The sequence below is a fragment of the Patella vulgata genome, chromosome 1 (assembly GCF_932274485.2).
Source record: "Patella vulgata chromosome 1, xgPatVulg1.2, whole genome shotgun sequence".
Lineage (NCBI taxonomy): Eukaryota > Metazoa > Mollusca > Gastropoda > Patellidae > Patella > Patella vulgata.
Window position 1 is genome coordinate 30,191,108 of NC_065879.2, and position 11,829 is coordinate 30,202,936.

An 11,829-nucleotide genomic window follows, 5' to 3' on the forward strand; every position below is an offset into this window, starting at 1 on the left:
CACGTTTATAAGCACCATATCTTTCTACATGAACTAACAATAAATTGTCCATTGGATAAAAAGGAGACATTTTTTATATATATAACTGTAAAATAATATATGAATTATCGTTTTAACATCATATCTTTTGCCTCCCTTTTCAGGGATGGACACTCAAAAGGAGTATGGTAGTTTCGGGGGTCCCTAAACTAGTCAATGTTCTCGCGTAGTCATGAATTTATGTCGTTTTTGATGAATTATTAAGATATATGCATAAGCTAAAAACACCAGGATATACTCTAGAAAGTACCATTTAAATTACAGTCAGTTTTTTCAAAAGAAATTTCGAGCCTGGTTGTAGAGAACCCCGTCGTTCACCTCACGGAGCAAAGATAAGCCTGTCCTATCCTAGGTATCATATGTGTAATTTTATGTCAACTTCACAATTGTCAGTATAAATATAACATTTACTTGACAATTATCACAATTTTCATCTGGCCTTAAAACATTTTAATTGGATTTGTGTTCCTGGTGTTATAAGCTTTCCAAATATGTATAGTTTGTTTAATAGGGAGGACCTTGTAGCGGAACTGTGTTTCTAAGCAAGCTAAACATTTTGGTTGCAGGCCTACTAGACTATACGAGACTATACGACAAAAGTTGCCGGCATAGAGGCGTTAATGTAAAAACGGACCACATTACCATTTCTGAACGAATAAGAGATCTTAAATTCTTAACAACTGGATATATTATAAATAATTCTCAATACGGCTTAAAATGGTGCAAAGGCATAGTAGATGAAATTAAAATGACTCACTATTTTGGTGAAATGTCTTGTGATCTGTGAGATACAAAATAATCAATTCCATATTATGCCCCATTGTATTGTTTATGGGGTGTGGGGGGGGGGGGGGTCGCATAGGATGTGTCATTTTTAGCAGTATCATTAACATCATTTTCAGCATTATTTTTGAGTTTTTATTCATGTTCAGTGACTCTGAAAACCTTATAAAAGAGACATTATAAGCTATATAAAACAGTCATTCATGTTATGGAAATTCTGACCGCCATTTTGAATTTTCCCCATCTTGGATTTTTAAAACTCTTTGTTTAGATTAAACAAACATTGTGCAAGAGCTAAATCTGCCTATTGCAGGTCTTTCTTTAGGCCTGAAATGTTTTCTAAATTATTATTTAGACATTAATTAACTGACCCAGGCCAAAATCAACTCTCGATGGCATCGGATTTCTCCGATATTAAATAAATTAGAACGTATCAGTCATATTTTGATTTAATCTAAAAATGGAGGAGCGAGACTTAGCTTCGAGCAACCAGTACAGTGGTTGAAATTATTGCACGTGTCTTGTCAAACCTTCAAAGGCTAATATCTTCGCTCGCAATAGAGTAATTTGAATGAAATTGTCAAATTATTCATTTTACATTATCTATTTTCGAACTATTGTAGCAAGAATGGCTAGCTCTTTATCTAAATCTTACGTAATGAATCTTTAATTGTAAGCTCATTGGATAGTACATGTCATATCAAACAATGAAATGACTATTATCTGACATATTGGCCATTTTAGGAAATTTTGTCGCCATTTTGAATTTCCGCCATCTTGGATCTGGGACACTCATATTTGAGATTATTTTTTATGATCAATGTTTCTGATATCTATTCAATCACTTAAGTTGACCAAACAGATAATTTGGCTTATATGGGTCTGAACACGATTTGTTAGTAAACATACGAACAGACATGAAAAAAAAAATCGAAAATGTTGCTTTTTTCAGATTAATCTTTTATTTTAAAACTGATAGTATTGATTAAACAACATATATCATATACCAGCAGATGCAGAATTATATTATGAACATTTTGAGATATATTACATATCCATATAGGTGAAACTGTTGAGGAGTTATGAAGGCTTCCCCGACTCGCACTATTTCAAATAAGAAAAAAAACGGCGGCCATTTTTTTTAAAGATGGCCGCCAAACTGACCAAAGTGACCCAGAAGTCCATCAACCAATTTTGGACACTTTAGACCTTAGGCTAACTGAAAATCATAGTTAAACCAATTCATCAAATTGGTAATGAATATCTGCCTGTCACATGGACTATTGGTCGAAAAGTGGCGTCGAATGAGTATAACAGTCCTCTAAATTTCCTGGGCGACTCACTGCGAATGAATATTTTCTGGGTGCTAGACTCTGTTTGCAGTGGCCAAAAATTCTACGCCTCAAAACTTTATTCTAGGAAATCTTTATGAATTTGTTCTTGTATATCATCAACAATGAAATTCAACCATTGGCTTATTGAAACACACAAAACAAAGTTAGGGAGTGTATTTGAAAAATAATAAGTAAATTTAATTTCAAGGCTGGTCTGACAATAATGGTTGCTATGGTCACTCTATCAGTCTATCATAATTAGACTGGTCAAAATCGAAGATTTTCAACAAGTGAATAAAAATACTACAATTTATTGAACTCCGTATGGACCTTTATATATTTTTAATAATATACAAGTCAGGCTGATACTGATATGAATAGGACAGAGACTAATTTTCATACAGATGCACAGGCCAGGGTTTTTTGCGAAGAAAAAACATCACATTCATTCACAGCGTCGAAATGACAACGTAAACAAGCATAGCAACCACATGCGTACAGTACACAGCATATATCTACACGGTCACACGATTATATGGACATTTATCAAGCATGATATGCAATTTATTTCGAACCTAGTCACCGCTCGAGTTTAAAATCATTTAAAAAGTACATAAAATATACTTACGATTTCTGTTTCGATCTTTGAAATTATCGCAGAGTGACCTCCCTTTCCAAATAGACACAATTAACCAGTTGCTGTGTGAACCAAATAGAATGGAAATGAGTGTTTATCTTATTACGTCACGGATATTTTCATTACGTCAAAATTGTTTTCCTTGGTATTTACGTCATTAAAACCAAAAAACGACCGTCAACTATCGCGAAAGAAAGAATTCCTAGAAAAATGTTAAATATTTTGGGCTACAATTTCGATGAACACCTCCTGTTTAGAATTTATCGGACTGTTATTGTCCATTTGATACCGCTTAAATTTTTCATTAGAGGCCGCGTGCAGTCTTCTAAATTCTAAACAGTCGGTGTTTATCTCCTAAACGTTATTGATTTTCCCTTATCTCGAATATCCGAGTTTATCAGAGATGTTTATCTTTTGAATAATTTTAGCGATCAGGCTCCATAGAGAGAATTATAACATTGTCAAACGATGCCGACAACCCTGTTCCTTAATATTTAAGTACATGTAATTATATTATTGGTGTTGGTAATTAAGGGCTCTGTATAGCTGTTTTACCAGGTGGTGTGTGCTGAAGGCTCGTGTTACCAGTAGCCTTGACTAAAATCTAGGTCCAATCCATTGCTGTAAGTATAGGAAGCATGGGAAGCTATTTACTATTTCCACAGTGTTTATTGGATGTCAGATAAGCAACGCCTTTTGATAAAACACATAAATATAAATAAGGCACTAAACATAATATAGCTTACAATAACGCTGAGGGGGGTTGGATGGCCGAATGGTTAGCACGTGCGTGCTGTATCATAAGGCCTGTCATTGAGTCAACTGGCGCATGGTTTCGAATCCCCGGTTGTACGTGACAAGGAGTAGGGTTGCATGTCCAACCTCGTGGGTTTTCTCCGGGTCCTCCGGTTTCCTCCCACTGCTAAAGACCCCTACGCGCAAGCGAATTATTGAAATAAAATTATACCATATGTTAGTCCCGAAATGACCTAGTTTGTGTCAAGTGGACGTTAAACCCCATTTCTCTCCCTCTCTCTCTACAATAACGCTGTGCCCATTTCAACTTGGTATCATGCCAGGTCGAGGGGGCAACAAATTAAGGTTGCCATTACGAAAAATTCACTGTCGAACTTTTTATTGTCGCCGTCGCTCTTCACCCTGTCAGCGTGATTGTGTAGAGACTGTTCATGTCGAGATAATTAAGTAATCCAATCTAATTTGTAAATCGTTGATTAGTTTATCAAAAAAGCGAAGATAAATATAATTATTAATTATCTATACGTGTTATCTGTATGATAATCTGAATATGATTTATTTTAATTAAGTACATGTAGATTAAGATGATACTTTAATAACTTTTATTTAAACTTGATTGTTCAGTTTTATCTGAACAGAAGGTTAACAGGATACACTATCATGGTAAGCACGTTTTTCGTTTTTAATACGTAAAAATTTAATTTCCCTGAAGAAATATACTATATCCATGTCTGTTATACACTTCTGTTCAGCGTGGATTACTGTAGCAGTGAGAATCTCTGGTCACTACTAAAACTGGAACTATTCTTGAAACCATTTATTACCGGAAGCACAATATTATAAACATAAGAATAATAGAAATGTTTGAATAATGAATGAATAATGAACAAATGAGTTATGAATACAACCAATATCAGATTAATCACCATTATATTACTTCATCTTCAATTCAAGCCTACTTTTTCCGCCTTTATCAGTTTTGATGCAGTAGCTACTCGGACCTAATTGATTTTTCCAATCCCACCCCACTGACTCTTTAAAAGCCTCCCCCCCCCCCCGCCATAGCAATTAAATATAAAAGACGAACGTTTTTAAGATTGGGTTGTTAAAACAAGATAAGACGAAGTGACATAATATCCAAAGCTCTTCCAAACCTTAAGCGCGGTGGGTTCGTTTAGTGCAATGGTGGTGGTGGTGTGTGGGTGTGTGTGTGTGTGGGGGGGGGGGTATAAAACGGTCAAATGCCAAAATGCGCGTTGTCTTTCATTCGTTTATATTCCGCGTATTTTTATTTTCTTCCCTCATAACACAGTGCGTGGCGTATGTCCGTCTTCATTAGCCCAGTAGGTGCAGACATGTAAGACATTGAATCCCATTTCGTAAACCTGCACAAGTGTTCAGCAAACGCCGGAAATTTTCTTTTAGTAGGCCAGTGTGTATATTAGGTATATATCTTGAATACAATATTATACGAAAGTAAATGGTTTTATAGGCCCAAATAGTATAGCACAAAATACAAAGAAAATGTATTCATAGACATTGACAATTACATCAGCAACGGAAAGAAAAGAACGGGTAAAGTTAAAAGTTATGGTTAAATTGCACCAAGTAGTAGTATTTTTAAGGAATTGGATGAATGAAGAAACATTAATACAAACTAGTGATCAATACTATAAATTAAAATAATTATGTCGGAATTCAACAAGAGATAAAAATCAATGACTAATTTGATGATTATTATTTTCATACAAAAAAAAGGCTTGGGCTATTTGTTACATGTGGTAAGACAATTCGGAGGCTATTTGCCACTTGTAAGTCTCCGTACCGCAATTATCAACCGATTTCAATTAAACTTGCAGATTACATTACATTAACAATATCTCAGAGTAGGCGAAGTTTCGGCCACATCCGGTTAGCAGTTTCCGAGATATCAGGTTACCACATATTGCATGTGGCACGACTGCAGACCACAATTATCCACCGATATCCACAAAACTTACAGAATATGATAACATTAATAATATCTCAGAGTAGCCAAAATTTCGGCTACTTCCGGTTAGCGGTTCCGAGATATCAGGTTACCACACACTTTATGTGGCACGGCTACAGACCGCAATTACCAACCGATTTCAATTAAACTTGCAAATTATAATTACATTAATAATATCTCAAAGTAGGCAAAGTTTCGACCACTTTCGGTTAGCAGTTTCCGAGATATCAGGTTACCACACATTTCACGTAGCACGGCTACAGACCGTAATTACCAACCGATTTCAGTGAAACCTGCAGATTATAATTACATTAATAATATCTCAGAGTAGGCAAAGTTTCGACCACTTCCGGTTAGCAGTTTCCGAGATATCAGGTTACCACAATATCACGTGGCACTGCTACAGACCGCAATTACCAACCGATTTCAATGAAACTAGCAATTATAATTACATTACTAATATCACAGAGAAGGCAAAGTTTCGACCAATTCCGGTTAGCAGTTTCCGAGATATCAGGTTATCACACATTTCACGTGGCACGGCTACAGACCGTAATTACCAACCGATTTCAATGAAACTTGCAAATTATAATTACATTAATAATATCTCGAAGTAGGCAAAGTTTCCGAGATATCAGGTTACCACACATTTCACGTAGCACGGCTACAGACCGTAATTACCAACCGAATTCAGTGAAACTTGCAGATTATAATAATATTAATAATATCTCAGAGTAGGTAAAGTTTCGACCACTTCCTTTTAGCAGTTTCCGATATATCAGGTTTCCACACATTTCATGTTGCACGGCTACAGATCGAAATTACCAACCGACTTCAATGAAAATTGCAGATTCTGATTACATTAATAATATCCCAGAGTAGACAAAGTTTTGGTCACTTCCGGTTAGCAGTTTTCGAGATATCAGATAACCGGAAGTGGCCGAAAGTTAGGCTACTCAGAGATATTATCAATGTTATCATAATCCGTAAGTTTCATTAAAATCGGGTAACAATGTGGTCTCTAGTCGTAAGGCTATTTTGAAATTCTTCCTTGCCACATTTGGCAAATAACTACTGCCAAAAAAAAACCCCACAGATAAGCGAAAAATTAATGAAATAAGTAAACAGAAGACATGTCTTTAAATGCCATTTAAAATAGGTGCCTTCTCATATTATCCGCACATAGCATTTCTTCGTGAACTTTCTGGTAGTTCTTTGGGCAATAAACGAATCCCGATTATCATGTCCCATTATTAAGTAGATATGTAAATGTAAATGACGTACATTTCGGATTATCATGTCCCATTACTAAGTAGATGTAAATGTAAATGAAGTACATTTCTGATTTTTAATCTCGATCAAAATGACGCATTTTTGTCATTATGGCCGTTTTGACAATTATGGATAACGAACCCACTGCCTTAAATGAAAAATAGTAGTAGCAATGGAAAAATCTTTAAAAGTAATTTGAAGGTGGTCGATCACCCTTCTCAATGTTGCTAAAACTCTACTTACCGTAATATTCATTTTAGTAATAATAGATGCCCTCTTGGAACTAAAACTGATTAAAAGAACGCAATGAAAAACGATTCCCCGGTTGTACGTGACAAGAAGTAGGGTCGTCTGTCCAACCTCGTGGGTTTTCACCAGGTCCCCAGTTTCCCCCTCCCCTCACTGCTAAAGACCCCTACGCGCAAGCGAATTGTTGAAATATAACTGAACCATATCTTAGTCTCGAAATGACCTGGGGGTAGGAGGGTGGATGGATGCGTTGAATTATAAGGTCTGTCATTGAGACAACTGGCGTCGTTGTACGGTTGTTCGTCGAGGGGACGTTAAAATCCATTTCTCTCTCTCTCTCTCTCTCTCCGAAATAACCTAGTTTGTGTCGAGTGAACGTTATCCCCCCCCCCCACTCCCTCTCCCTTTGAAAAAAAGTGATTAAACAATTTTATGTGAGCATGCTTATCAACATTATGCAACAGCACGTACATGCCCTATCTTTACATGATGTAGCAACAAATATACCAAAATTCCGACATTTAGTTTCAATAAACTTTAAAGATAGATTGCCAGGCAACGAAACATATGCCCATTGCAGCTAAATCGTCCGACCCTCGACACATTTGCAAGACAATTTTGTACAGATCAGATTATAATTTTCGTCGTTTGAGGGTTCACAAGTTCCTACACACTGCAACAAGGGCCTTAACTATGGAAGTAATGTACAGAAATTATTGAAAATCGACAGGCTTTTTATACCCCCGCATTTTCATGTGGACGTATATTGTCGTTGGCCCAGTCCGTCCACAATTTGTTTGTAGACAATTTTTATCCGATTTTATCGAAAGTTGAAATATAGGTTTGAAAGATCTCGGTTCCTTTCGACACTGGCGCATATTGGGCTGTAACTTCCTGGATTATGACACCTGATTGTACGAACACATCGCGATTTTAGCTTATGAAAATCCAATCTGCTTAAAATACAGATCTATATTCCGTTTCGTTTTTTTTTATACTTTCGATGGCCTCCACTAAATAATGATCTGACAAGTTATAGCGGGAGGTCGTGTCAGGGGTCATACGAGCGACTTTTGACCCTATGATGTCAGGCATTTGATAAACCAATCAGCGTTTATACCCACAGTTCCGTGCACGTACGCCAAGAACTCTCTGTAACAGACCGTTACATTGGCTAATCCCTCACATCAACTAGAATGTGTGTTATATAACAACAAATGGCCGCTCCTTGCACGCAAATAGTGTAAATTATGTAATACAAAGGTTGTTGGCCCACTTGAGGTCACAATTTTTATCCGATTTTGATGAAACTTAAAATATATGTTTCTATTCCAGAGATTTCGGTTCCTTTCGGAAAGGGCCCGTGATAGTGATGGTACGAAAAATCGCTTCTTATTTTGTTGCTTGTTCTCTGTCCATCTCTTGCAAAATATGGGCGTATCTTGTATTACAACCGCATGTTCATTTTACTAATTTAAATAATGCATATAAATTTAATACAGATCAGATGATAACTTCTGCCGTTCGAGGGTTTAACAAAGTAAAATATGGGCCATAAGTCTTGAAGTAATTGACAGAAATATTTGATAATATGATTTTTCGTTTCAATAGGGGGTTGGGTGGCCGAATGGTAAGCACGTTCGCGCTGTATCATAAGGCCTGTCATTGAATCAACTGGCGTAGTTTCGAATCCCCGGTTGTACGTGACAAGGAGTAGGGTCGCCTGTCCAACCTCGTGGGTTTTCTCCGGACCCGCCGGTTTCCTCCCACTGCTAAAGACCCTACGCGCAAGCGAATTATTGAAATAAAACTAAACCATATGTTAGTCCCGAAATGACTTAGTTTGTGTAGAGTGGACGTTTAACCCCATCTCTCTCTCTCTCTCTCTCTCTCTCTCTCTCTCTCTCTCGTTTCAATAATTTAAATGATGCATATAAATTTCATATAGATCGGGTGATAACTTTTGTCGTTCGCGGGTTCACAATATCCAACAAAGTAAAACAAGGGTCATCAGTAATTAATGGAAATGATGAAATTCAATCGCCTTCGTGGTTTCACTAATTTAAATTATGCATATAAATTTCATACAGATCGGATGGTAACAAAGTGAAACATGGGCCATAGCATTAATTAGGGGAAATTGCTGAAATTCATTAGACCTCTTCGTTTCGCTAATTTAAATGATGCATATAAATTTCATACAGATAGGATGTTAACTTTGTCGGTAGACAAGGGCCATAACTCCAGAAGAAATTAACGGAAATTATTAAAATTAAACATGATTTTTCAGCTGTTTAATGTAGACAGCACATATTAATTTCAAAACAATCAGATGATAAATGTAGTCGGTAGAGTGTTCATAAGAAATTGTGGACGACAGACGAATGCGCATACTGTCGGGGGCGACGACAATATACGATCACATTTCGATGTGGGCGTATTAGTCGGGTAAAGATAAGCCATGTAGTGGATATCTAGAACAAATTGCAACAGGAATTCTCTCGACGGAATCTGGTAGAGGGGTCCCTGAAGGTCTCCCTAACAAAAATCGACCAAAATAAAATGATAGGTTTTCGAGTAATTAGCATAAATCCAATATGGCCGCTATTTCCACCTTAAAACTCCAATATCTCGGAAATAGTTGAGTTTAGAGGGTGTGAATATATTACGGGTAGATAGGAAAGTGGTACAGATGGCTCAGGAAAAAATAGCTAAATGACGTCCCTGTGACATCATTCCGTCATACGGCTAACAATTAGCATAATCCAATTTGGTTACCATTGAAATTTTAAAACTCCAATATCTCGGGAATGGATGAATTTGGAGGATGTAAATGTATTACGATAAGATAGGAAAGTGGTACCAAAGAACTAGAAAAACAATGTCAGGTCATAAGGCCACCACTGAAACCTTAAACCTGCAATATCTCGGGAATTGGTGAGTTTGAAGGGTGTAAATGTATTTACGAGTAGGAAAGTGCTACCAAGGAATCCAAAAACCATTGCCAAATTATGCACCCGTGACATTGTAACGTCCAATAATTAGTATAAATCCAATATGGCCGTCATTGGAACCATAAACACCCAGTTTCTCGCGGATGGTTGAGTTTAGAGGGTGAAAATGTATTACTTGTACCATCTTGCCAAACAATTCATGTATTTCTTGAATATCTTTATCTATATACATGTCATCATTTCCTCTTAGTGGTAATTGTAAATCGCACGAGCGTATTAACAGATAGTGCATGACAAAATATCTACGTGTTGTCTTGGCATATGCCTTCCCGTTCGAAATGTGTCCAACTGTGTTTTCGCGGTAGATTTTCTTTAAAATTTGCCTCATCCCAGAATAGTCCCTAAGGTCAGCAAATAAACCTAGAAAACTCATACCCGTATGGAAACTATACGTTTCAGCTTAAAGTCGGATAACTCATTATTCATAATGCAATACTATAATGTAGCAATGGGGGGGTATTTAGTTCGCTGGATGTTGTTCTGTTCAGTGTATTGTAGTCGTTACCTACAAACAACTGACAGTTCGATTTAGGACAATTGTAGGTACCTTGCAAATAAACTCGGCCAATTACATAAAATTGCTTGCCGAATTGTCAGATATTCTGGTCGTTGTTGTTGATATCTAACCATTAGTCATGAAATATTTGGGAGCTAATTTTCAGGAAACTATGCATGCAGATCTATATTTGTAGATGGTCGTTGGTACCCCTTAATGTCCGGGGCCGTTCTAAGACGCCTGCATCGAATTTATTCAGACACTGTTTCGTCACCAAATGGAGATCTTGGAGTGGGTGTCTCACTAGCCACATCGGGATTAGAGGCTGGGACTAGGCAGTGTTGATAATTCGTAGGAAGACATGCTTCAAAGTCCATAGAACGACCATATAGCATTTCAGAAGTTAGGTCTGAACCCAGATTCCTGTATTTCTTGGAACAATACAATGCTAAAGAGTTTTACCAATTTACAAAGTAAAGAATGCGAAGATCAGCGAGAAGAGGGCTTGACATCATACAGAACGCGTCCAAAATAATGGTTGGTCGAAAGTGTGCAACCTTGACGATTACATTCATAAGTGTTTTTTCGGAGATGGCCTCCAGTCGCAACAGCCTGCATAGTGCCTTCCTGACCAAAGTAGTGTATTTGGTTTCAACCACTACAAAAAGAGTCAAGAAAGGCAGTTTGTAATGGTTTTAACAGGAATATTTTACTTGGTTTCTGATAGACCTGGATTTTATTATGGACTGTACAATACATCTGCTAACATATTCTTCTGTATTGACGATTTCAGGGACTAGTATCAAGTATGCAATTGGTTCAGGTTCATGCTAATCGTTGACTATGAATTTCAATCTTTAAGTTGGCGTCGGGTGAATTGGTTAACAGATTTGGCGGGTGTTATTATGGAGAGAGAGAGAAATGGGGTTTAACGTCCACTCGACACAAACTAGGTCATTTCGGGACTAACATGTGGTTTAATTTTATTTACATAATTCGCTTGCGCGTAGAGGTCTTTAGCAGTGGGAGGAAACCGGAGGACCCGGAGAAAACCCACGAGGTTGGACAGGCGACCCTACTCCTTGCCACGTACAACTGGGGATTCGAAACCACGCCAGTCGACTCAATGACAGACTTTGTGATACAGCGCGCATACGCTAACCATTCAGCCATCCAACCCCCCGTGTTATTATGGAGCTTCTACGTCATGTGCATGTGTATTCAGAAGGTCTGTCAGTTGTTAGTTAGGCTTATGTTGC